Here is a 25,288-nt window from a genome sequence, read left to right as displayed (position 1 = left end):
CAGCGAGGAAGGCTTTCAAAGCTTGCAGAGGGATCTGGACCAACTAGAAAAATGGGCCAGAAAATGGCAGATGGAATTTAATGCAGAAAAGTGTGAGGTGTTGCATTTTGGAAGGACAAACCAAGGTAGGACATATACAGTAAATGGTAGGGCACTGAGGAGTGTGGAGGAACAAAGGGATCTGGGAGTTCAGATACATAATTCCCTGAAAGTGGCGTCACAGGTAGACAGGGTTGTAAAGAAAGCTTTTGGCATACTGGCCTTCATAAATCAAAGTATTGAGTATAGGAGTTGGGATGTTATGGTGAGGTTGTATAAGACATTGGTGAGGCCAACTTTGGAGTATTGTGTGCAGTTCTGGTCACCTAACTACAGGAAAGATATCAGTAAGATTGAAAGAGTGCAGAGAAGATTTACTAGGATGTTGCCAGGTCTTCAGGAGTTGAGTTACAGGGAAAGATTAAACAGGTTAAGACCTTATTCCTTGGAGTGTAGAAGAATGAGGGGAGATTTGATAGAAGTTTGCAAAATTATGAGGGGTATGGACAGAGTAAATGCAAGTAGGCTCTTTCCACTTAGATTAGGAGAGATAAACAAGAGAGGACATGGTTTTAGGGTGAAAGGGGAAAGGTTTAGGGGGAACATTAGGGGGAACTTCTTCACTCAGAGAGTGGTGGGAGTGTGGAACGAGTTGCCATCTGATGTGGTAAATGCGGGCTCACTCTTAAGTTTTAAGAATAAATTGGATAGTTACATGGATGGGAGGGGTCTGGAGGGTTATGGACTGGGTGCAGGTCAATGGGACTAGCGGAAATATATTTCGGCACAGACTAGAAGGGCTGAATGGCCTGTTTTTCTGTGCTGTAGTGTTCTATGGTTCTATGGTTCTATGCCTTTTTCACCACCCCACTAACATGCTCCTCTGCCTTCAGAGATCTATGGGCACACACGCCAAGGTCCCTTTGTTCCTCAGAACTTCCTAGTGCCATGCCATTCATTAAATAATTCCTTGTCAACAACTTCAGGGAACCTCACCTGGGGTTTGGGTTGTAACACAATTTATTAGGGTTCTTTGAAGAAGTAATATGTGCTATGGATTAAAGGGGAACCGGTGGATGTACTGTACTTAGATTTCCAGAAGGCATTTGATAAGGTGCCACATCAAAGGTTATTGCGGAAAATAAAAGCTCATGGTGTAGGGGGTAACATATTGGCATGAATAGAAGGTTGACTAGCTAACAGGAAACATAAATGGGTCATTTTCTGGTTGGCAAGATTTAACGAGTGGTGTGCCACAGGGGTCAGTGCTGGAGCCTTAATTTTTTACAATTCATATAAACTTGGATGAAGGGACTGAAGGTATGTTGCTAAATTTGCTGATGACACAAAGTTAGATAGGAAAGTAAGCTGTGAAATGGACATGAGAAGGCCACAAAGGGATATAGATAGGTTAAGTGAGTGGGCAAAGGTCAGGCAAATGAAGCATAATGTGGAAAATGTGAAATCGTCCACTTTGGCAGGAAGAATAAAAAAAGAAGCATGCAGAGGGATCTGGGGGTCCTAGTACGTGAATCACAAAAGGCTAGTATGCAGGTACAGCAAGTAATTAAGAATGGAAATAGAATGTTATCATTTATTGCAAGAGGAATTGAATACAAAAACAGGGAGCTTATGCTTCAGTTATACATGGCATTGGTGAGACGCATCTGGAGTACTGTGTTTAGTATTAGTTTCATTATTTAAATAAGGATATAAATGCATTGCAAGCATTTCAAAGAAGGTTTACCAGACTAATAACTGGAATGAGTGGGTTGTCCTATGACGAAGGTTTGGAGAGACTAGGCTTGTATCCACTGGAGTTTAGAAGAGTAAGAGGTGACTTGATTGAAACATATTAGATCCTGAGGGGTCTTGACAGGGTGAATGTGGAGAGACTGTTTCCTCTTGTGGGAGAATCTTGAACTAGGTGTCACTATTTAAAAATAAGGGGTCGCCCATTCAAGACAGATTCATGGAGAAATTTTTTCTCAGAGAGTTGTGAGTCTTTGGAACTCTCTTCCTCAAAAGACGGTGGAATTAGAGTCTTTAAATATTTTTAAGGCAAAGGTGAATAGATTCTTGATAAGCAAGGGGGTGAAAGTTTATCGAGGTAGGCAGGAATGTGAAGTCAAGGTTACAATCAGATCAGCCATGATTTTATTGAATGGTAGAGCAGGCTCAAGCAGACTACTCCTGCTCCTAATTCATATGTTCATGAGAATGTTTGTACCAGCACTCTGCTGGGATCATTTGCAGGATCTGACCATTGTCTGAGCACATTTTCATAAGACAGGTAACTAATGGCTTGTTTGTTAGGGTCAACCATTATGTCAACTTAGGTGTTGGTGATGACAGTCAGAATGAGCAAGTGCGCCAGTTTCCAACCGGTGCAGGGTGTCACCAACTGCATGCTTGAGGCAATCAAGGGGTCCATAGATCACCCAGGGGCACTCATCAACTACCTGGGTTTTCACTCCAGCACACAGTGCAGCTGATGTTTATGCAGATGTGCGCAGGACTACCATGGAGTTACCATGATGCTTTTGTCCTGCTGCAATCCACCTTACCTGACCTTTTCACACCAGGAATATTGAGTTACTGGTCGGCTGCTCAGCGGTGATGGGTACCTGCTTAAAATGTGCCTGATAACACCTCTCAGATACCCGAGGAACGAGGCCCAGGAGTTGATACAATGTTGCCATATGACCACCAGGTATGTCATTGAACAAGCCATCAGCATGCTGAAGGTGCACTTCAGGTGGATGGGTAGATCACGAGGTGCCCTTCAGTATGCACCAGCTAGAGTCTCCAGGATTGTCCTGGTGTGCTACACTCTGCACAACGTTGTGTATAGCAAGATTTGGACCTGAAGGAGCAACAAGGCACGGTGCCTTTTCAGACAATTTCAAGGGGGAGGAGGAAGTGGGGAAAAGAAGGCAGGTGCAACACCAGCAGCACACTTTGCTGTCTGGGACCACCTCATTATTGCGAGGTTCACCTATACATCTATCTGACAGCCACTGGCAAAAGCCACTTTTGAGCCCCACAACACCTCTTCCACCCCTCCATCTCATTTCCAGCAATCCTGAAAACAACCAAGAATCCCTCTCACACATCCCAATTTCTCAGGATTAAATCATGTCTTCCCATTCATTATCATGCAACTAACCCTGTAGGTGGAGTGCATTTGTTAATGATGTCCATGAGGGCGAGACATGACTTGCATAATGACGAGGGTGAGTGTGAGTGCTGGATGGATAGATGGGAATATGGTGAAATGCAGAAAGATAGAGAAGGATGAGCAAATCTACATGGAAAGTGGATGTGAGAGGGATTTGTTTGAGTGGGCTTCAAAAGGCAGAGTGGTGGGATGGGATGATACATACATCAGGATGTAGGTGAATGTGCCACTTTACTCATCTTTCCAGTCCAATGTAACACAGTGTATTCACCACCACTGCTGATCTGATAGATGAGAGCTTAAGTGCAGACCTGACCACCAAACCATCAGATTCTATAAAGGGACCTTTCAGCACAAGTACTGTGAACAAATCCTTTCACACAGACAGTTAAAAAAGCATCTGTTAGTGCTAAATACTGATTTGCATAGTGCCCCAACATGACTTCAGCCCCCTGAATTCATGGGTGTCTGCCTTGTTTCCATTGGCAAGTTCCTGGAATCTCGGGGGACCCATGGAACAAAGTGAAATTGCAAAACTCAAGTAAGTATCATTCTAGTTGAGTGATTAATATTTTGAATTTGCTAACCTCCCTCCCCTATGGGCACTGCACACACACAAGAGCATTTTTAAAAAGTTTAAGTTTGTACATGTTTAGTACAGGGATTAAACAGTCCAGTAAGGGAGAAAGGCAAGAAAAATCGATGCAGGAAGTGTTTATTTAAGTACAGTGGCTGTTGTAATTAGAGGCTTAAGGTGTTTTTCATGTTTTGAATGATGGAGTTTAAGGTGATAAATGTGCTTGCATCAACAGACATTGGCCCAGATTTTGCAACAACAATGACAGCAATTTCTGGAGTCTGCACATGCGTAGTTAAGCACAGAAATCCAGAAGGTTCCGTCAGTGATTCTATGGTTCTCCTTAAGGACTGCTGTTGAAATCCTGCCATCCTGCAATCAATTAGAAATCACTGATCTGATGAACTTGGCATCTTACACTATTAGTTTGACTGTAAAAGTCATTTAAAAACACTTTCATGAATGAAGTTTAACTGAGTTTTTAAGTGTACTAAGTCCAGAATTAGAAAAGCCGCACTAGCCCTGAAAAGCTAATTTTATATTTATGGAATGTCAAATTTCTCCATTATGATAAAAAAGTTCACACACATTTGAACCAATAACTTTTAAAAAAAAGTTTGTTTATGATATTTCAGCTTCTACCTTAATCACATTCACATTCCCAAATCTTTATTTCACTTTCTGTAAAACTGTAAATTGAAATATTTTACTTCCCGGTTTTCTATCTGTGAGAACACTTCAGTGTGATTGATCAATCAACCTGCTTGGCAACATCATTGTTGCTGAATGCCTGGAGATCCTCTTTGCATGATGCCAGATTCAAATTGACCTTGGGAAAGGGGAAATCCATGCCACAGAGATCACACACAGGTCTTTGAGGGAAGCTTACTTTGAGGCCACCATTAAGCAGCGAATTTTGCCCCTGACCACAAAATCTGGGCCATTAGTTTCTTGTTAGACTGAACTTGGATTTTTATAAATAAATAAATTAAAAAGCTAATGGTGTTAAGGAGTGGAATTTACAAAAACTTAATAATATGGACCAGATAGCTCCTGCTGTTAAATGGTCATTGTTAGAGTGAGTTATATAATATTTCATTCTAATTTTTAGTTTGACTTTTCGATTGAAATTGGATTTTTACGTGTACATATATTGGATTAATTTTCATTTGGGTGCTTTAAGCAAATTTCTAAATTATGTTTTTGACTAACTATCCCTATTTTCCCCTTCCCATCTTGTACTGGCTCTTATGGAGATACAATATCCCATCACACAGCTTTAGTCTTTGCCCTATGATCATTTTTGTTGTATGAAGCTGGATAGAATATTTAACCATTCAGGCCATCACTGCGTTTTCTTAACTCTGTCCGTCCCTGACATGCCAGCACATTCATTTTCTAGAAAAGATCTCGTCATTGTGAATAGGTGTTGTCTATTTCCTCATTCCTTAGCAAAGGATGCTGAAGCCAATTGTGGAGTTCTAGCTGCTGCCCTGGTTGAGGACTAACACAGACTAACAATTGAACTTGGGATCTGCTGAGTTAAGTAGCTTAATGCTGTGCTGGAAACTGCCTTTGTTAAGTGATTACTGGTGCATTTACCAATTGTTAATGCACTATTTTCTGCTCTTCTGAATGGTAGAGAAATAAACATGGGCTTTTGGAACTCACTTTGGCAGATTTTATTGGACACCTATGTACTCATGTAGGCCCAAGCCAAGGATGTTCACTCTGTTCATTTGTTCTTGGCATAAATGAATGTAATTGGTTGGGTTTTAACTCTTTTGGAGTTAAACAATTAAACTAAATGAACAAAATAAGGGATAAAATAAACATAGCCCCTAAGTCAGGTCAGCTGTAAAACCAAGGACAAAGTTTAAAGGAAACTTACAAACATCAAACCAAAATGTGATAAAAGGGGTCGATAAAACACCCCAGTTCCCGTGGAGCCCACCGGGCATGGAAGGCCTCGAGGGTGCCGGCAGACACCACGTGCTCCCTCTCCAGGGACACCCGGCCGCGAATGTAGCCGCAGAAGAGGGCCAAACAATCAGGTGGGACCACCCCTCGATCGCCCGCTGCCTGGACCTGTTAATGGCCAACTTGGCCAGGCCCAGGAGCAGGTTCATGAGGAGGTCCTCCTCCTTCCCGACCCCCCTACGCACCGGGTGTCCGTAGATCAGGAGCGTGGGACTGAATTGCAAACAAAACAGTAATAATAGGTTTTTTAAATAACTGAAAAGGGAGTGCAGCCTACCACACCCTATATAAGCATGGTCCATGGACTCCACAAGACCACAAAAAGGGCAGGTGTCCTGGGAGTCCATGAACCTATACATTCTCTGGTTGTAGGGGACTGCTGCGTGCAACACCCTCCACCCTAGGTCCCTGATGGAAAGCGGGAGGACACCTCCGTAGAGGGCCTCCCATCGGGGGCCTCCGCTGCCGGACGGCAACAAGGCATGCCAGGGCGTGTCCGGGCGGCGGGCGAGGGCAAGAAAATGAAAGGTGTGCAGCAGCAGTCTGTACAGAAAGCTCCTCCACACCGTGCCAATGACACGGAGGGCATGTCCGCAAGGCGGCTCATATTGCGGGGCACTGGCACCCGAGGGAGGGCTCGGGGCTTGGGGCCAATGTGGAATTCCATCCGAACAGGGGAACGTTCAGGCAGAAGACCACCGCACACCTGGGCCACCTCGAGACCTAAAATTACGTCGAGTCCGAGCATGACCGTCCTTAGATCTCGGATGGCATCGGCCGCGAGCCGGACACTCACAGACGCACGACGCGCCAACACCTGCGGGACCATCCAGCCCACTCCTCCGCCACCCAGCACGTCCCTGATCCTGGTCACCCCAGCAGCCACAGCCTTCCTCTCCGCCAGCCACTGAAAAGGACTGAGGGGCAGATTCCTGAGCAGCGGCTCTCTGATGATAGTCGCTACTCCTGACAGGGGAGAGCTGCGTCGCGAGGCGACCATATTCCAGACTTTGATCAGGTCCTGGTAAAAGACGGGCAACGCCTGCAAGGAGACACCGAGGCCCCTCTGCTCTATAAACAGGAGCTGCACGTCATAATTCAGGCAGTGCACCTGGCGGAAGAAATACGTCGCCAGGTCACACCATCTCGGAGGGGGCTCGACGTAAAGGTATCGCTGCAAGGTCTGAAGGCGGAAGGTCGCCACCTGTGTGCGAAGGCACACTAGCGCCTGACCGCCATCCCTAGTTGGGTTTTAGAAGGACTGCAATTCTACAAGAGCTAATGGGTCAATCGGAAGGGATTGAATGTTGGATTGGTTAGATTTTTCTGTTGTTAATGAATGATTAGAATAATGTGGTCACAGAGACTCTGTCTTGTTTATGTGTAACAATACAACCATGAACCCAGCATACTGGGCCAGCCTGAATAGGAAGCAGTCAGTTCCAAGCCATGGGCCAGGACAACAGAGACTAAGATAAAGAGTGCTTTGTTAGACATGCAGACATCTCAAAACTAATTATTCCAAAAACTGCAACAAAGGAAGGACATTATCCCATGAATATGAACATCAGTGCTCAGCATGAGCCAGCTTGAGGACAATCGAATAATCAAATCAAGTGAGAAAACAGGGATTGCCTCACCAGACAAGCAGGCATCAGGAAGGGCCTGTGAAAGGCAGGAGGACCACCAAATGTGGAGGATGCCTTGGAGATCAGGACTGCAGTTGGGAACAAATGGCCTGGTCAACCATTGGAAGGTGCAGACAGGGAGTGACTAACCAACGGAAACGGCTTTCATGCAAAGGCAAACTCAAAAGACTTGGGTGAGAACATTGTTGTATTGCTAATTCGCTGAGTGATCAGTAAAAGGGTTACTGTGTTTCACCAGAGTACTTTGTTTTTGTTTGTTGCATTGTTACCTAGAGCATAAGGATCCGAATCTAAACTTCTAGGTATTAGACTTAGATGAATACCTTGTGAAATATGGAGCAGAATTTGCTCAATACTAATTTGGGAAGCTAACTTGCCTGTGGGAAGGTTAACATCATTATTGAGTGAATTAGTTGAAGCGCTTTGACAATTAAGGCTGACTATTTTCCATTTGCTGAAGTAAGAACTTGTCCAGCTTGAAATGTTTGAGTGGTTTCAATCCTCTGAAGTAATACTTTCCATTTCTTTTGTTGAAAAATAGTCTGTACAATCAGTCAATCACTTTGAACTGTCATTTGTTCACTCTACTTAATTGAAGAATTTTCATTGTTAATTTCCATTGTTTTTTGCCCAGATACTGCATTTTACCATGCTTGTAATTCACCATTCAATAGTTTGTAGGCAGTATTTGCAGAATTAGCATATTTGACATATCCCCTTCTTTCCAGGTTCAGACGGATTCTTGTGAGCTTCTGGGGATTCTGTTTATTAACTCTCTCTGTAAAGACCACAATCGCTGAAAGTGAATGTTCATTTAGCCATGTCAGCTGTGTCTAGATTGGTAGTGCTCTTGCCTCTGCGTTACAAGGTTCTGTGTTCACATCCCACTACAGTTTGTGAGCACAAAAATTAAGGCTGACACTCCAGTGTAGTACTGAGGGAGTGCTGCAGTGTCACAGGTGCTGCCTTTCAGGCAAAATGTCAAACTGAGGCCCAATCTGCCTACTCAGGTCCCCAAAGATCCCAATGCACTATTTTAAGGACGGTTGTGCTCGGACCCGATGTCATTTTAGGTCTCGAGTTGGCCCAGGTGCGCGGTGGTCTTCCGGCTGAACGTTCCCCTGTTCGGACGGAATTCCACATTGGCCCCAAGCCCCGAACCCTCCCTCGGGTGCTGGTGCCCCGCAATAATATGAGCTGCCTCGGGGACATGCCCTCCGTGCCATTTGGCAAGGCGCGGAGGAGTTTCCTGTACGGACTGCTGCTGCACACCTTCCATTTTCTCGCCCTCATCCGCCGCCTGGACACGCCCTGGCATGCCTTGTTGCCGTCCGGCGGCGGAGGCCCCCGATGGGAGGCCCTCTACGGAGGTGTCCTCCCTCTTTCTATCAGGGACCTGGGTTGGAGGGTGTTGCATGCAGCAGTCCCCTACAATCGTAAAATGTGTAGGTTCACGGACTTCCAAGACACCTGCCTTTTTTGTGGTCTTGTGGAGTCCGTGGACCATGTTTACATAGGTTGTTGTAGGCTGCACTCCCTTTTTAGTTATTTAAAAAACCTTTTGTTACTATTTTGTTTGCACTTCAGCCCCACGCTCCTGATCTACGGACACCCGGTGCGGAAGGGGGTCGGGAAGGAGGAGGACCACCTCGTGAACCTGCTCCTGGGCCTGGCCAAGTTGGCCATTAACAGGTCCAGGCAGCGGGCGATCGAGGGGGGAATCCCGTCCGATTGTTTGTCCTTCTTTCGCGGCTACGTTCGCGGCCGGGTGTCCCTGGAAAGGGAGCACGCGGTGTCTGCTGGCACTCTCGAGGCCTTCCGTGCCCGGTGGGCGCCGCGGGGACTGGGGTGGTTTGTTGACCCCTTTAATCACATTTTGGTTTAATGTTTGTAAGTTTCCTTTAAACTTTGTCCTTGGTTTTACAGCTGACCTGAATTAGGGGCTGTGCTTGATTTCTCCCTTGTTATTGTTAATTTAGTTAATTGTTTTAACTCTACAAGAGTCACAGTTTGTGAGCACAAAAATTAAGGCTGACACTCCAGTGTAGTACTGAGGGAGTGCTGCAGTGTCAGAGGTGCTGCCTTTCAGGCGAAATGTCAAACTGAGGCCCCACCTTCCTACTCAGGTCCCCAAAGATCCCAATGCACTATTTTGAAGATGAGCACAGGAGTAATTCTCAGCGTCCTGGCCAATATTTATCCTTCAAACAACACCACAAAGAACAGATTGTCGAGTCATTATCACATTGCTGTTTGTGGGAGCTTGCTGTGTGCAAACTGGCTGCCGTATTCCCTACATTACTGCACTGAGCTTCAGTTGGCTGCAGAGCACTTTGAGATGTCCAGTGGTCATGAAATGGGCAATTTAAATGCAAGTCTTTTTTTGTCATTTCTGCACAGATTATGTGGGGCAGAAAATTCACACTCATTGGCCGGTGTGCCAGTTTGCTGGCGTCATCACACCCCCAGGCCATTTCCCAGGAAGCGAGATCAGAAATGACAGGGCGACTTGCCCACAAGCGGTGGGCAGACAATTAAAGATATTTGATGGTTTATCGACGGAAGGAACCTGGAAGTTTTCCATTCACTCTGCAGACTCCCCGAGGGCACCTGGAGGTGACCCTCCCATCTGCTCAGCCTGCAGGCCACCCTGTGAAGGGGAGCTCCCTCCACAGAGCGGCCTGACTGCTGAGGGCATTTTTAAATTCATAAATTTAAAAAGTTGGAGAGAGGGCAACTCTCTCTACTTGAACTGTAAGCTGCAGCCTTTTCCATGCTGGAGGATCTCTCATGGGTTCTCCAGCTTCCATCCTTAATTGGGTGGTGAGCCCACCCTCTGGCCACGAATTAGCTGAAAATGACTGCTGGGGATTGTTTACCGCACAGTAAGGGGTCGTGACCCCCATTTGACTCTAAAGTCGGAATGCTGACCTCAAACCCAAAATCCTGCTGTGGTTTTGAGTTGCACTTGCTCAACACATAGCACAGACTGGAGTTGTTTAGAAGACTGGGGGCTGAAATTTCCCCCCATTGCGGGGGAAGCTGATGGGCGGGCGTGCTTCCGATCGGCGCCCCCGATGGGAGGCATGGCGCCATTTTATGTGGGCGGGCCAATTAAGGCCCACTCAGCGTCACGTCCGCACTGAAGCGCTATGCGCTTCCTGTGCGGGCCGGGGGGGGGGATTCCTAAAATCGAGAGTGTGCTCTTTCGTGCATGCGCATGAAAGAGTGCACTCATCTTCCTGAGGCTAAGTGCAGCCTCAGGGAGATCGGCTCAAAATGTTAAAAAGCTAAAAATAGAATAATAAAATTCCCCTAACATGTCCCCTCATGAATGTCACATGAGTTGGGACATGTTCATAATTTCCAAAAAAACTATATTAAAATTTTTAAAACCGTACATGAAACCTCATCCCGCCTGTGGATGAGGTTTCATGCTTTTTCTACTTCCCGCCGGGACTCCCGGCCTGCCCGACAACCTTAAGGTTGGACGGGCAGGTCCACTAATTACTTTAATTGCCCTGTCAATGGCCTCAATTGGCCATTGACAGGTTGGCGGGCGCGCAGCTGATTTTGCTGCGCCCCCACCTTCCTGAAAATTGAAATGGGGCGCGGTGATGTCGGGAGTTCCGCCCAACGTCACCGCGCGTCATTTTACATGTCGGCGAGCGGGCCCTGCCCCCGCTTGCCAACGGTAAAATCCAGCCCTGGAAATTTTAGATTTAAAAATGTATTACACAGCAATATACCAATGTGAGAGCAGTCTTGCTGAACAACATTAAATAAAAACATAGAAAGAAATGTGGAGCTGTTAACACTCTCCAAATCGTAATGCTAACTCTTAACCTTTTGGTCAGTTAGACTGGAATCTTAACTGATATTCTGGAAAATGAAACAAACTGTGAGACCAGCTTGTTAATGTAAATGGACTATGATTAACTGCGACAATGACTTGATTATGTAACACTTTTACTGTACCACCTTTGATCTCAACACCCCACATCAGCCTCGCACTTTCTGTCAATGGCCAGGCCAGCGGGAGTTCCATTGCCAGTTGCTGGTATGCATCCACAGCAACGTGTGTTCTTATAATTTTTCATTTTTTGATCATTTAATAAGTGTTTATCTGCAGTACAGGCTGTGGAACTGGGAGATACATTACCAGGAGGCTAAAATTGCAGTGTGGGACAAATTTACACATTGTGATTTTTTTTATCCATTCATGGGATGTGGGTGTGGCTGGCTAGGCCAGCATTTATTGCCCATCCCTAATTGCCCTTGAGAAGGTGGTGGTGAGCTGCCTTCTTGAACTGCTGCAGTCGATGTGGTGTAGGTACATTCAGGGTGCTGTTAGGGAGGGAGTTTCAGGATTTTGACCCAAGGATCACAGAATCACAGAATCACAGTGCAGAAGAGGCCCTTTGGCCCATCGAGCCTGCACCGACACATGAGAAACATCTGACCTACCTACCTAATCCCATTTACCAGCACTTGGCCCATAGCCTTGAATGGTATGACGTGCCAAGTGCTCATCCAGGTACTTTTTAAAGGATGTGAGGAAACCTGCCTCCACCACCCTCCCAGGCAACGCATTCCAGACTGTCACCACCCTCTGGGTAAAAAAGTTTTTCCTCACATTCCCCTTAAACCTCTTGCCCCTCACTTTGAACTTATGCCCCCCTTGTGACTGACCCTTCAACTAAGGGGAACAGCTGCTCCCTATCCACCCTGTCCATGCCCCTCATAACCTTGTACACCTTGATCAGGTCGCCCCTCAGTCTTCTCTGCTCCAACGAAAACAACCCAAGTCTATCCAACCTCTCTTCATAACTTAAATGCTTCATCCCAGACAACATCCTGGTGAATCTCCTCTGCACCTCCTCCAGTGCAATCACATCCTTCCTGTAATGCGGCAACCAGAACTGCACACAGTACTCCAGCTGTGGCCTCACTAAAGTTCTATACAACTCCAACATGACCTCCCTACTTTTGTAATCTATGCCTTGATTGATAAAGGCAAGTGTCCCATATGCCTTTTTCACCACCCCACTAACATGCCCCTCTGCCTTCAGAGATATATGGACACACATGCCAAGGTCCCTTTGTTCCTTAGAACTTCCTAGTGTCATGCCGTTGATTAAATACTTCCTTGTCAAATTACTCCTTTCAAAGTGTATCATCTCACACTTTTCAGGGTTAAATTCCATCTGCCACTTATCTGCCCAATTTACCATCCTGTCTATATCTTCCTGTAGCCCAAGACACTCAACCTCACTGTTAACCACCCGGCCAATCTTTGTGTCATCCGCAAACTTACTAATCCTACCCCCCACATGGTCATCCATGTCGTTTATATAAATGACAAATAATAGGGGACCGAGCACAGATCCCTGTGGTATGCCACTGGACGCTGGCTTCCAGTCACTAAAGCATCCTTCTGTCATCACCCTCTGTCTCCTACAGCTAAGCCAATTTTGAACCCACCTTATCAAATTACCCTGTATCTCATGTGCATTTGCCTTCTTTATAAGTCTCCCATGTGGGACCTTGTCAAAGGCTTTGCTGAAATCCACATAAACTACATCAACTACACTGCCCTCATCTACACACCTGGTCACCTCCTCAAAAAATTCAATCAAATTTGTTAGGCATGACATCCCTCTGACAAAGCCATGCTGACTATCCCTGATCAAACCTTGCCTCTCCAAGTGGAGATAGATACTCTCCTTCAGAACTTTCTCCAATAGTTTCCCTACCACTGACGTGAGACTCACTGGCCTGTAGTTCCCTGGCTTATCTCTACAACCCTTCTTAAATAGCGGAACCACATTAGCTGTTCTCCAGTCCTCTGGCACTTCCCCCGTGGCCAGAGAGGAATTAAAAATTCGGGACAGAGCCCCTGCGATCTCCTCCCTTGCCTCTCTCAGCAGCCTGGGACACAAATCATCCGGACCTGGAGATTTGTCCACTTTTAAGCCTGCCAACACCTCCAATACCTTGTCACTCCCTATATCAATTTGCTTAAGGACCTTGCAGTCTCTCTCCTCGAGTTTGATACCTTCATCCTCATTCTCTTGGGTGAAGATGGACGTGAAGTATTCATTCAATACCCTAGCGATGTCCTCTGGCTCCACCCATAGATTGCCCCCTTGGTCCTTTATGGGCCCTACTCTTTCCCTGGTTATCCTCTTCCCATTGATATACTTATAGAATATCTTGGGATTTTCCCTACTTTTACAAGCCAGAGCTTTCTCATATCCCCTCTTTGCTCTCCTAATTGCTTTCTTAAGCTCCAACTTGCACTGTCTGTACTCCACTAATGCCTCTGCTGATTTGCTTCCCTTGTACCTGCTAAAAGCCTCTCTTTTCCTTCTCATCGTAACCTGCATATCTCTGGTCACCCATGGTTCTCTGGCCTTGTTACTCCTTCCTATCACCCTAGAGGGAACATGTTGAGCCTGTACCCTCCCCATTTCCTTTTTGAACACCCCCCACTATCCCTCTGTAGATTTCCCCACAAATAACTGTTCCCAGTCTACCTTGGCCAGATCCTGCCTTACTTTACTAAATTCCACTCTCCCCCAGTCCAAAACTGAATACTGAATACTGGATACTGAAGGAATGGCAAAGTATTTCCAAGTCAGGATGGTGTGTGGCTTGGAGGGGCAATTCCAGGTGGTGGTGTTACCATGTGTTTGCTGCCCTTGTCCTAGGTAGCGGTCATGGCTTTGGAAGGTGCTGCATGAGGAGCCTTGGTGAGTTCCTGCAGTGCATCTTGTAGATGGTACACACTTCTGCTACTGTGCACCGGTGGTGGAGGGAGTGAATGTTTGTGGAAGGGGTGCCAAACAAGCGGGCTGCTTTGTCCTGGATGGTGCCAAGCTTCTTGAATGTTATTTCAAGCTGCACCCATCCAGGCAAGTGGGGAATATTCCATCACACTTGTGCCTTGTAGATGGTGGACAGGCTTTGGGGAATCAGGAGGCGAGTTACTCGCTGCACGATTCCTAGCGTTTGACCTTCTCTTGTAGCCACAATATTTATATGGCTAGTCCAGTTCAATTTCTGGTCAATGGTAACCCCCAGGATGTTGATAGTGGGGGGATTCCGTAATCTTAATACCATTGAATGTCAAGGGGTGATAGTTAAATTCTTTCTTGTTGGAGGTGGTCATTGCCTGGCATTTGTGTGGCGCAAATGTTAATTGCCACTTGTCAGCCCAAGCCTGGATATTTTCCAGGTTTTGCTGAATTTGGACATGGACTGCTTCAGTATCTGAGGAGTCGTGAATGGTGCTGAACGTTGTGCAATCGTCAACGAACATCCCCATTTCTGACCTTATGATGGAAGGAAGGCAGCTGAAGCTTGATGAAGCAGCTGAAGATGGTTGGAGCTAGAACATTACCCTGAGGAACTCTTGCAGTGATGTCCTGGAACTGAGATGATTCGCCTCCAACAACCACAACCATCTTTCTTTGTACTAGGTGTGTCTCCAACCAGAGTAGAGCTTTCCTCTTGATTCCCATTGACCCCAGTTTTACTAGGGCTCCATGATGCCACACTCGATCAAATGCTGCCTTGATGTCACAGGGAGTCACTGTCACCTCACCTCCATCATAAATGAGGACAAAGGAGCTTGTTGTGGAAAAAGTTGGCAAGCATCTGAAAAAAATCACAACTAGAAATGGACATTATCAGGTGCTAGATTTTGACTATACTAATTGCACACTGAGACAAGAGCAAATGTTGTCTTCATATTAAGTAGTGTTGGAGGATCTGGTAGCAAATTTGGGCTCCTATTGCACTCATTGTTTAGCACAGGTCCTTGATTCTGGGGGAAGGCCCACTGCTGGCCTGTCAATTAAGTGCCTGAGTGAAACAAGAGCTGGGAGGCCTTCCCAAAAAGAGGCATCGCCGGGTACCTGCCAGCCCTCCAGCCAGCGGCAGAGACCCCCGTCACATGTACAAGATTTTGCCTCTGATGTATAATTTACACAATACAAACAGAAAACGATACCAATGCTTTGAAACCAAAAAATGGTCTCTCTGTCTCCAATGTGATTAATCTATAGGACAAGTATTCAGATTCATGGCTTGTTAGCGTAGATTTATTTTGATACTCCCCTGAACTAGAAATTATCTATTGTTCTCTGTGAAAATGCCTGATGATGGCAATTGTGGAGAAACAGTTGTGCAACACAGGCTATCATCACACTCCTGACTTGCGGAAATTTTGTTACATCAAGGAGCTGAGAAAGTGCGAAAAGAATAAACAGTTTCAATAGAGGAAAATGGATTGATGATGTCAGGTTAGACTAAGTGGTTGCTGCATACTGTGAAATTCAACGTGAATACTTCACTTCCCTGTAAACCTCTTTGGTTTTGTTTTTAATTCATCACTTCGACTGAATAATGAAGAATTCATAGGTCAAGTGCAATCTGCATTTTATTTAACTCAGAAATAGCTTAACACCTCTAATGCTCAATATTCAATTTTGGTATTGAATGAATCCAAAAGACCTATGTTTAATTTATAATAAAGCCAACATAATTATTCAAAGTTCCATACTTCCCACCAGAAAAAAATCTTGTGTCCAGACTTTGGTTATACACGAAGCTAAGTATTTCCTAGTTTTTGTTGGAAGTAACCCAGCGTGTTTGATCTCCCACGCAAGAATCACTTCTCTATTCTGGGAACCTCAGTGCAGTTAGCTTCAGGCAAAAAAAAGTCCTTAGTCAAGGAAATTTGTTTATTATGTGAGCAGAGACTCCAGTGGTTAGATTGTTTGATCATTGAGGTATCAGTTTTGACTCAGTGGTGGTATTCTCAGCTCTGAGTCAGAAGGTTGTGAGCTCAACCCCCACTCTAGGGGTGGGTTTTTCCACACCCCCCCGCCGTCGTGCCTTCCGGTCCCACCTCAAGTCTGGCTGCCTCGCCCGCGGTGGGTCCCACCCGTGACGGGGCCGGAAAATCCCGGCCTCGGACTTCAGCACAGAGATGCTGGGCTACAAATTTGTCTGCGCCGCTTTTGGAACGTTGGCTCTGATTCGTCACCTGCCCACGCCCACTTACATTGAGGCAGGCAGCATCCAAACTCTGTGGTGCCTCATTTGCCTGATTGCACTCCAGGGGGCTGGCTAGCCTAGTGCTCAACAGGGGACATTGCAGTGAGTGAGGATGGCACGAATTCCAGCCAGCCTCCAGCTCTGAAAGGGAGGCAACCTCTCTTAATGGGAAGCTGCGCTTGCACTGACTGAAAGGCCAGTGTGGTCCTGATAATGGAAATTTCAGATTCCTTCTCTCCCGGCCTCTGTAACAGCACTTTTAATCTTTACACAGGGATGTTGGTGACGAAATACAGAAAGCCGACTTTTTCCCGCCACAGGTAGGAACGGAAAATCCCGGCCGGAGTAATTGAGATTCTCCTTAATACAATTAAGGATAGGCAATGGTGTAGTGGTATTGTTGCTGGACTAGTAATCCAAATGCCCTGGGGGCTGGTGTTCAAATCCTGCCACAGCAGATGGTGGAATTTGAATTCAATAAAAATCTGGAATTAAAAGTCTAATTATGACCATGAAACCATTCTTTTTTGATATAAAACGGCCTTTAATATAAAACCATTGGTTCACTAATGTCCTTTAGGGAAGGAAATCTGTTTTCTGGTCTGGCCTACATGTGACTCCAGACCCACAGCAGTGTGGTTGACTCTGAAATGGCCTAGCAAGCCATTCAATTCTCAAGAGCAATTAGGGATGGCCAATAAATGCTGGCCTAGCCAGTAATGCCCACATCCCATGAACAAGTGTAAAAACAAATCACCTGTTGCCAGTCAGTGACTACTTCACAGTATTATATTAAGATTGAGGTAAAACTGCAGCATCAACATGGCTTCTTTTCTGATATAAAATGGCCTTTAATATAAAATTATGAAGTTAAGCGAGTATTCTAAATCCAACTAGAATAAAGCCTAAAATTTAAGCCAGTTTAAATTTGTCATGTGTTCAGAGTTTGTTTTGAAGTTTTCCTTCTCACCTACAGGCTGAGTATTAACTCATAGTTGTTGATATTTCCAATCTTGTGGGAATCTAACAGACTAAAGAAAGTTCCTCTGATTTGTATGCTTGTCAGACATTTATATATGTGCAGGTCACAAAGCAGGTTTTGGCATTTCACCCAATCATAGTGTTACTGGTGATAACGCAGAGAATGATGTCTTTGTGCAATGTATGGTTTATACTTTTTAGCTTAAATTTTCGTTTTCTACAATGGAATAGTTTTGAGCCGAGGGCTGACATCTGAAGTTTTCTTGCCAAAATGAGATATTTAAGCAACAATTGTGCAGACTATTGAGAGGAGTTATTTTACAGTCATCGGATTGAGATGGAGGGAATGTCATCACTCTCAGGTACTCAATATTTGATGAAAAGCATCAACGCAGTTAAGAGGCTGATAGAATCAAAAAAAAGACACAGGTCAAAAAGTGAGTGAGGAATCTGAACAGGTTAAAGGAAATGAGTTTTAGTCACCTAGTGATGGTTATAAACTCCTACCCAAGCAATGAGGAAACGGTGTCGTCACGCAGCAAGAAAAGAGAATAATCATAAAGGGAAATCGAGGATAATCTCAACAAAAAGTGGCTGACTAACACAGGAGCAGTGGCTGAGCCTACTTAAACAGGGGGCAGAATTTTGCCCTTGACGGGCGGGCAGGCCCGACCGACTCAGCGGCGGGTGGGCAGCCGATTGCCGTAGCTGAAACGGGCCGCGCCGCCATTTTGCGCGGGCAGGCCAATTAAGGCCCACCCAGCAGGTTAGCGACTCCCGTGTACAACCGGGAAATCGTTGTGGCGGCGGGCGTGCTCAGACCGCCGGTTCCAATGGAGAACCGGCAGTCTGTATGAAGAGTGGCCAGGCAGCCTCATTGAGGCAGTGCACCATGGCCGCTGACAGAGAGCGACATGCTGCTTTCAGGGCACAGGAGGAGGAGGAGGAGGAGGGGGGCAGGCTGCAAGGTAGGCCAGCGGGGGGGGCCACTGTGCCCCTCGCTTCTCAGATGCATGCCTTGCTGTCCTCCTCCAAGAGGTGTCCAACTGTTGGGATATTTTGTATCCAGAGGATGGGAGGAGGAGGGCCACCCACATCACCAGGCAGGCGTGGCAAGAGGTGGGGGAGGCAGTAAGCACCCATGATGATGTGCGGCGCACCGGAACGCAGTGCCGCAAGCGATTCAATGGTTTGTTGCGCTCTGGAAGGGTGAGCACCATGTCAGCCTTGGCCATTTGACCCAGCAGGTAGCCTTAGCCTTTGAGCACCCCCCCCACCCCACCCCCCACGTCTTACTGTCGTTACTGCATTAGGCATTTGGCACACGCTGGGTGGGCAAACAGATAGTGACCATGCTTACATCAGCCTTAGTCGTTGAGGAGAAGGTGGGTTCTCCCCGCAGCATATGTTGGTGTTTGTCACATTTGAGTAGTCTGGGGGAAACCTGCAGGGAAGGCAGCTAGACACATACTCAGAACTCCAACACATGTCTTATTGATGGTCATGAGATGGTGGAAGGGGAGCCTCAAGGTGTCGTGGCCAAGAGCCATCTGCTGGCCTCGGTGCATCACCTAGTTGCGCCTCCTTGCCATGGGCGCTAAGACCCGTGTGTTATTGAAAGTGATGGACGCCGAATGTGTCCAAGGTGTCCGTTGGGGGAGGGGGTTGGGACCAGCCGTACTATCTTCTGGGGACTTATCACCAGTACTGAATGGTGGAGCAGGCTTGATGAGCCATATGGTCTACTCCTGCACTTATTTCTTGTTTTCTTGCAAACGAAATGAAGGAGGCAGCTCAAGTTACAGAATGCATTGGGCAAAATGTGATACAGCAGCAAAAATGGCAAATTAAGGTTTAATGTGGACAAACCTAAAGTACTGCGCATAAGAAGGAAAAATGGGACCATAGATGAATGGTGCTGAGAAAACTAAGGTTGCAGTTGAAAGAGAAACCAAAGGAGACTCAGTAGACACAATACTTAAAATATTCAATCAACTCAGCAGCAATCAATAAAGAACTGAACAGCCAACACAGTGGCTTACAAGTCAGAAAAGTACATGATTTAAACTGTATACTGCTCTGGTAAGATTGTAGCTTGAATAACCTGCCCAATTCTTGCTTAATTCGTGCGATTTCCAATTTATGAATATACTACTGAATCCACAGCTATCTTTTTGGGAAAGTAAACAGGGGAATGGAACACTAGCCATTTTGAAATGGTATTTCTTACAAGTTTTGATTGTTGTTCTCATCTGTTGCACCTGGATCACAGTCTTCATTTCTTCATTTCCTCAATGCCTGGTTATGCCTTGTATCCATTAGTAATGTATTTGCTTTAACTTGTCAGATTCCTTTTTTCCAATTTTGATAGGTAATGGCAGATGTGTGACATTAGTAACAAAAGCTTAATACATTTTTAAGAAACCCTCATTAATGAAGCTATTAGCCCATTAAGCAGGTTAATATCCTCATTGAAATAGCAAACAAAGGAATTTCAGATGAACATTAATGCATTCAATTGTAATGCCATGAAAATTGATTACAAGACTTTGGTTACCTTTCAGGTTGTATGCAAACCTATGAATTGTATTATCACCTTTTATCCTAAATAATATTAGGTTAATCATTTTTCAATCTATGGTGATCATTCACCTCCTTGAGATGGTGGATGAAACATCTGAAGTCAATAAGCCTTTGCCATAAAAAATAAATTCTATTTGCCCTAAATGTGACTTTATGTTTGTTCTTTTATCTGTAAGATTGTTAAACGAATATAAAATTTTACATGAAATGGAAGCGGCCTAATGTATAACCAAAATCTTGTAGCTGTGTGCACTTCTGTCTACGAAACCATCTTCTCTGTTGTCATATTTTTATCATAAGTATGCGTGAACTTATTCCATTACAAGTTCCTTTGTAATGGAATAATACTGGGAGCTACGTTACCTATGTTAAGTTGTCACACTGTAATGACACCATTTTGCCAGTGTTGCTGATGTAAAGCCTCTACTGCAGAGAAACAAATTATTTTATTCAAGCCAACTTCACTTCCTTATTTCTCAAATTGACATAATTTTTGCTTTTTAACTGCAAATAATATAAAAATAATACCAGAATGTTTGATTTTAAAATGAGACAGAATTGGATCTATGCTCCCTGTTGCATCTATCTCCTGCTCTGTAACTGCACTTTAGCTGCAGACTAGGGTCTTGACTCCCTATGCACAGCAGTATGGAAGCTCGACCATCAAACACAATTCCATCGGATTATTATTGGATGGAGTAAAGAAACTGTATGAGGAATGCCTGAAAAGCATCTGTGTTTGAGACGGTGGTTTGGTGGTGCATCACATTTCTGCACTGACATGTTCTGCGATATGAAGCAATCCTTAACCTCAGCCAGACATCAGAGAGAGGCAGTGAGCATAGTGGGGAAATAATTGGAAGATGTGTTTGCTTTTGCTAACAGAAATCTGACGCAAGATAGTATAATGACTTCAGATATAAAAACAAAAAACTACTGCGGGTGCTGGAAATCCAAAACAAAAACAAAAACAGAATTACCTGGAAAAACTCAGCAGGTCTGGCAGCATCGGTGGAGAAGACCCTTCTGTTGAAGGGTCATTGGACTTGAAACGTCAACTCTTCTCCACCGATGCTGCCAGACCTGCTGAGTTTTTCCAGGTAATTCTGTTTTTGTTTTTGTTTTAGTATAATGACTTCGCCTTCTTGGTGAGGGATAGTGTGATCTTAAAAGGTAGATAAAAAATGACTAAATGCTGACTAATAGTTAGCCTTTACAAAAATACTTTTCAAACAAAAATAAAATTATTCAGTATTCTATTTTGCTTAGTAAGGGCAATAAAGTTATTTGTTTAAATCCAAACATTCTTAATTGTGATCTAGCATATTTAAAACTGCTGTATTATAAGCCTCTAGTAGCTTTTACTGTTGTATTAGCTAAAACAATCTTCATCTATATTTATAATTGGAGAACTGGTTTGTTGTAAATGTGTAAGAATTCTTATTTGTTCTGTAATATAGAAGTTAATTATGCCACACAATACGAAGTGGAGAGACTTTTCTGAATACCAGTGATTTTTGTTGGATGTAACATACAGGTCTGTACAGATCAAACCACAGGGCAGGATTTTGCTGTAGGCATGTGGGGGCGGGCCTGACACACCGATGCATAAAATGACGCGCAATGACTTCAGGCGTGGGTCCCGACATCACCGGGCACCATCGCGATATTTCGGAGGGTGGGCGCGCTATGACTTCTGAGGCGCTCCCGCCATTAATTAACGGGCCAGTTAAGGTCCTTGAGGCAGTAACTGACAAGGATATCTCGCAGCCCACGCGATTTTCAGTGTGTCACTCGGGCACAACAGGCAAGCGGGTAGACCACATTTTTAAAAACTTCATCCGCAGGTGGGATAAGAGGGGTGAGTGGGCTCACTAATGCGAGTTGTTAGTACTTTACTTTTTAAACTTACTGCTACTTGCTTGTGTGAACAGGACAAATTCAATTCTCTTCAGAGCTGCTTTGACAGAAAGAACAGGCTTCAGTTCAAGACTCTGGAGGAATCATTAAACTTGGGGCCTTGCAGGTTTCAGGCAGCCTTCCTTCACCCTGGGAATGGGGATTGTGTGCTCCACTGGAGGCAACTCCTCAAAGGAGGAAGAGAGGGCCAGGAGGGGGAGGAGGCCAGGAGTCCATATTCAGCCTTCAGGAAAGCCACCTTTGGGAGTACAGGCACAGGCACAAGGGGCGCAGGGCCAGCAGGAAGTCCAAGGCAGAAGGGGCCGCAGAAGATGCCACGATCCTGCTGCCAGAGTTTACAGGCAGTGATGCAGCTACCTCAATATGTCTAAGGTGCAATGCTGAAGGAGACTCCATCTGTCAAGGGACACAATGACCTCCATCGGTCAGGTGATTGGCCCTGGGATCAGCTCCAATTGTGTGGGTGGACACCCCATGCCAGTGGTGCTGAAGGTCACGGCTGCCCTCAACTTATATGCCTCCGGCTCTTTCCAGGGGTCAGTGGATGATCTTTCTGGAGTCTCCAGTCGGCTGTCCATAGCTGCCTCAAGCTGGTGACAGACGCTGTGTTCAGGTGTGCATTGGCTTTCATTCACCACCGCTCGGACGAGGTCAGCCAGGCAGAGCGAGCCAGAGGCTTTGCTGCAATTGCTGGGTTCCCCCGCGTCCAGGGTGCAATAGACTGCGCACATGTGGCCATCAAGGTGCCAGCGGGTGAGCCCGGTGCCTTTGTCAACAGGAAGGGCTTCCACTCCATGAATGTGCAGATAGTGTGTGATCACAGGATGCTGATTCTACAAGCCTGTGCAAGGTACCCAGGCAGCTCCCATGACACCTACATCCTGAGACACCCCTATGTGCTGGGGCTCTTCAGTGCTCCAGCCCGGCTGGATGGATGGCTGGCGGGTGACAAGGGCTATCCCCTCAGGAGGTGGCTCGTGACTCCCCTCTGCCATCCAAGAACAAAGACCGAGCAGCGGTACAATAGGAGCCATGCCTCCACAAGGGCCATGGTTAAGAGAACCATCGGTCTTCTCAAGATACGCTTCCGATGCCTGAACCACTCAGGAGGTACACTACAATATCCCCCAGATCGTGTGTCACTGATAGTGGTTGCATGCTGCGCTCTCCACAATTTGGCACTGGAAAGGGGGGGATGGAGTGGAGGAAGAAGATGTAGATGCAGATGCTCTGGCTGCAGACGATGAGTCCAGTGGTGAGTCCAAAGATGAGCACTGTCAGAAGAACGCTGAGGGGATAGATGCTGACCCGGGCAACCTCCAGGGAGGCAAGGACACCCAGGAGGTTTTGATCCAATGCTCCTTCAGCTAGCCCACCAAAGATGAACCTCCAACACATGCCAGGGCTGCAGGCTCCATACTCAATACCTGAGACCAACATTTGCCTGGTTAGGAACATTAACTATGTGCCTTGTCAATAAAGCTCAATGGCACACAAGTCACTCATAACATCATAGGTTCCCCTTCACCTGCAGAACTAATGAATCACCCAGAGGCTTCTTGAGAACCAAAACATTTAATGATTACATACTTGCATACAGAAATGAAAGTCCATTAAAAGTCGTTGAACAGCACACCTACTGAGAAACAACTAAAAACAGGAGTCAATAGACAACCACCAGTGATAAGCCCATGGTGTACCTAAGGTGATTTATATTTACGTTTGGGGGTGCTACGTTTAGGTGCTCCCCCCTTGTTGGCACCGGCATTGGAGACAGCCTGCTCAATCTGCTGTCCTGTTGGCTTTGATGACCTTAGCGGCCGTCCCCTGGCCCGTGGAGCCTGGGAGGGAGCGGCCAATTGCATGGCTACCCAGTTGCCACAGCCTCATCAGATGCCACGGTGATTGGCAGAAGGGCAGAGGAGCTGCTGCCCTCATTCGGAACACCCTGAGTGGAGCTCACAGAGATGACAGGCAGCTCGTGCGCCAACGTGAGGTCATTTAGGGCCTCCATGCTCACCATTGATGGATGGGCACCTAGCTAGTATACTGGGTGCCCAATCCCTCTCCCACACTGACACTGACCACCTGAGGTCAATGCCGCTGTGAGGGCTTGCAGGACCAAGCACATCCCCAGGAATCCCTGATTGTTCTCCTGGAGGAGCCTCTCCATGAGAATTGCCACTTTCTCCATGAAGGAGGCATTGTGCTCGGCCATGGGGGTCATTGCATTGCTCATGCTCCACATGGACTCCTCCACAACAGACACCATGGCACGCATTCCCTCATGTATCTCCCCCAGATCCTCCTGCACACCCTGCTGGACATCCAGCATCTGCTGCCTCAGGGACGACTCCAGAGGCCCATCATCAGCCACCGACTGTGCATGTTCCTGGTCCCCAGCAGTCCTCTGACTGCCAGCGCCTTGGGCACTCTCTGCCTCAGCCTTCACCTCAGGCGAGTCCAGAGACTTGTCATCTGACTGGGACTCAGCAAATTCCTGGCCTCCCGCAGTCCTCCGAGTGCTGGGCACCTGGGAAGTCCCTGCCTCCGCCTGCTGTGGATCAGAAAGTGGGATGTGCTCACAGGATTGTGATCCTGAGGTTACTCCAAAGCTGGGTCTCATCGAGATGTGTGTCTCTGCGTTGGTGGAGGGTGTGGGTGAGCGCTGTGATGGGACTTCAAGGAGGGTGCCTTCAGATTCCTCTTCCAAGGTTTCTTCGGGCTTGATTGGAGGCCTTGGGAGGTGGACTCTGTCAGCTGTTTCCCAGATGTGCCTGCGGAAGCAAGGGGAGATAATTAGTGCATGGCAGTGGCCTGTGAAACAGTACACATCAGTCACAGCATGGTTGTCTGATGGATGTTGCTTGGTTGAACACCACTGACATCACCAGCAGCACAAGAATGGTCCAGATTTTTGCCGGCCAGCTGAATGGCTCTGTTTTCAAAGTCCGTGAGGACCTTGATTTCCGGCATTCCTCCACCGTTCTGCAATCTCTCCCTCTTGTTGTGTGCCAGCTTGTCCTGCATGAATAGAGATGGAAAAAGTATAAGCAGAATGCCTGCTGGACATCTGATAAGTATGCCTGGCATGTGTGGGTGGTGAGTGGTACCATGGATAGGATGAGGATAATGCCGGTGAGTGTGAGAGAGTGAATGGTGATGTCCCTTGAATCGGCAATGATTGAGAGCCCTGTGGATGTTTGATGGGTTTGTGAGTGTGTGAGTTGAGAGTGATGAGAAGAGTGAATTACCCTGGTGGAACGGAGGAGATCGTTCATCCTTTTGTGGCACTGAGTGGCTGTCCTCTTT

This window comes from Cetorhinus maximus, chromosome 10, assembly GCF_964194155.1.
Source record: "Cetorhinus maximus chromosome 10, sCetMax3.hap1.1, whole genome shotgun sequence".
NCBI classification, from domain to species: Eukaryota; Metazoa; Chordata; class Chondrichthyes; order Lamniformes; family Cetorhinidae; genus Cetorhinus; species Cetorhinus maximus.
This window is presented reverse-complemented; position numbering follows the sequence as displayed.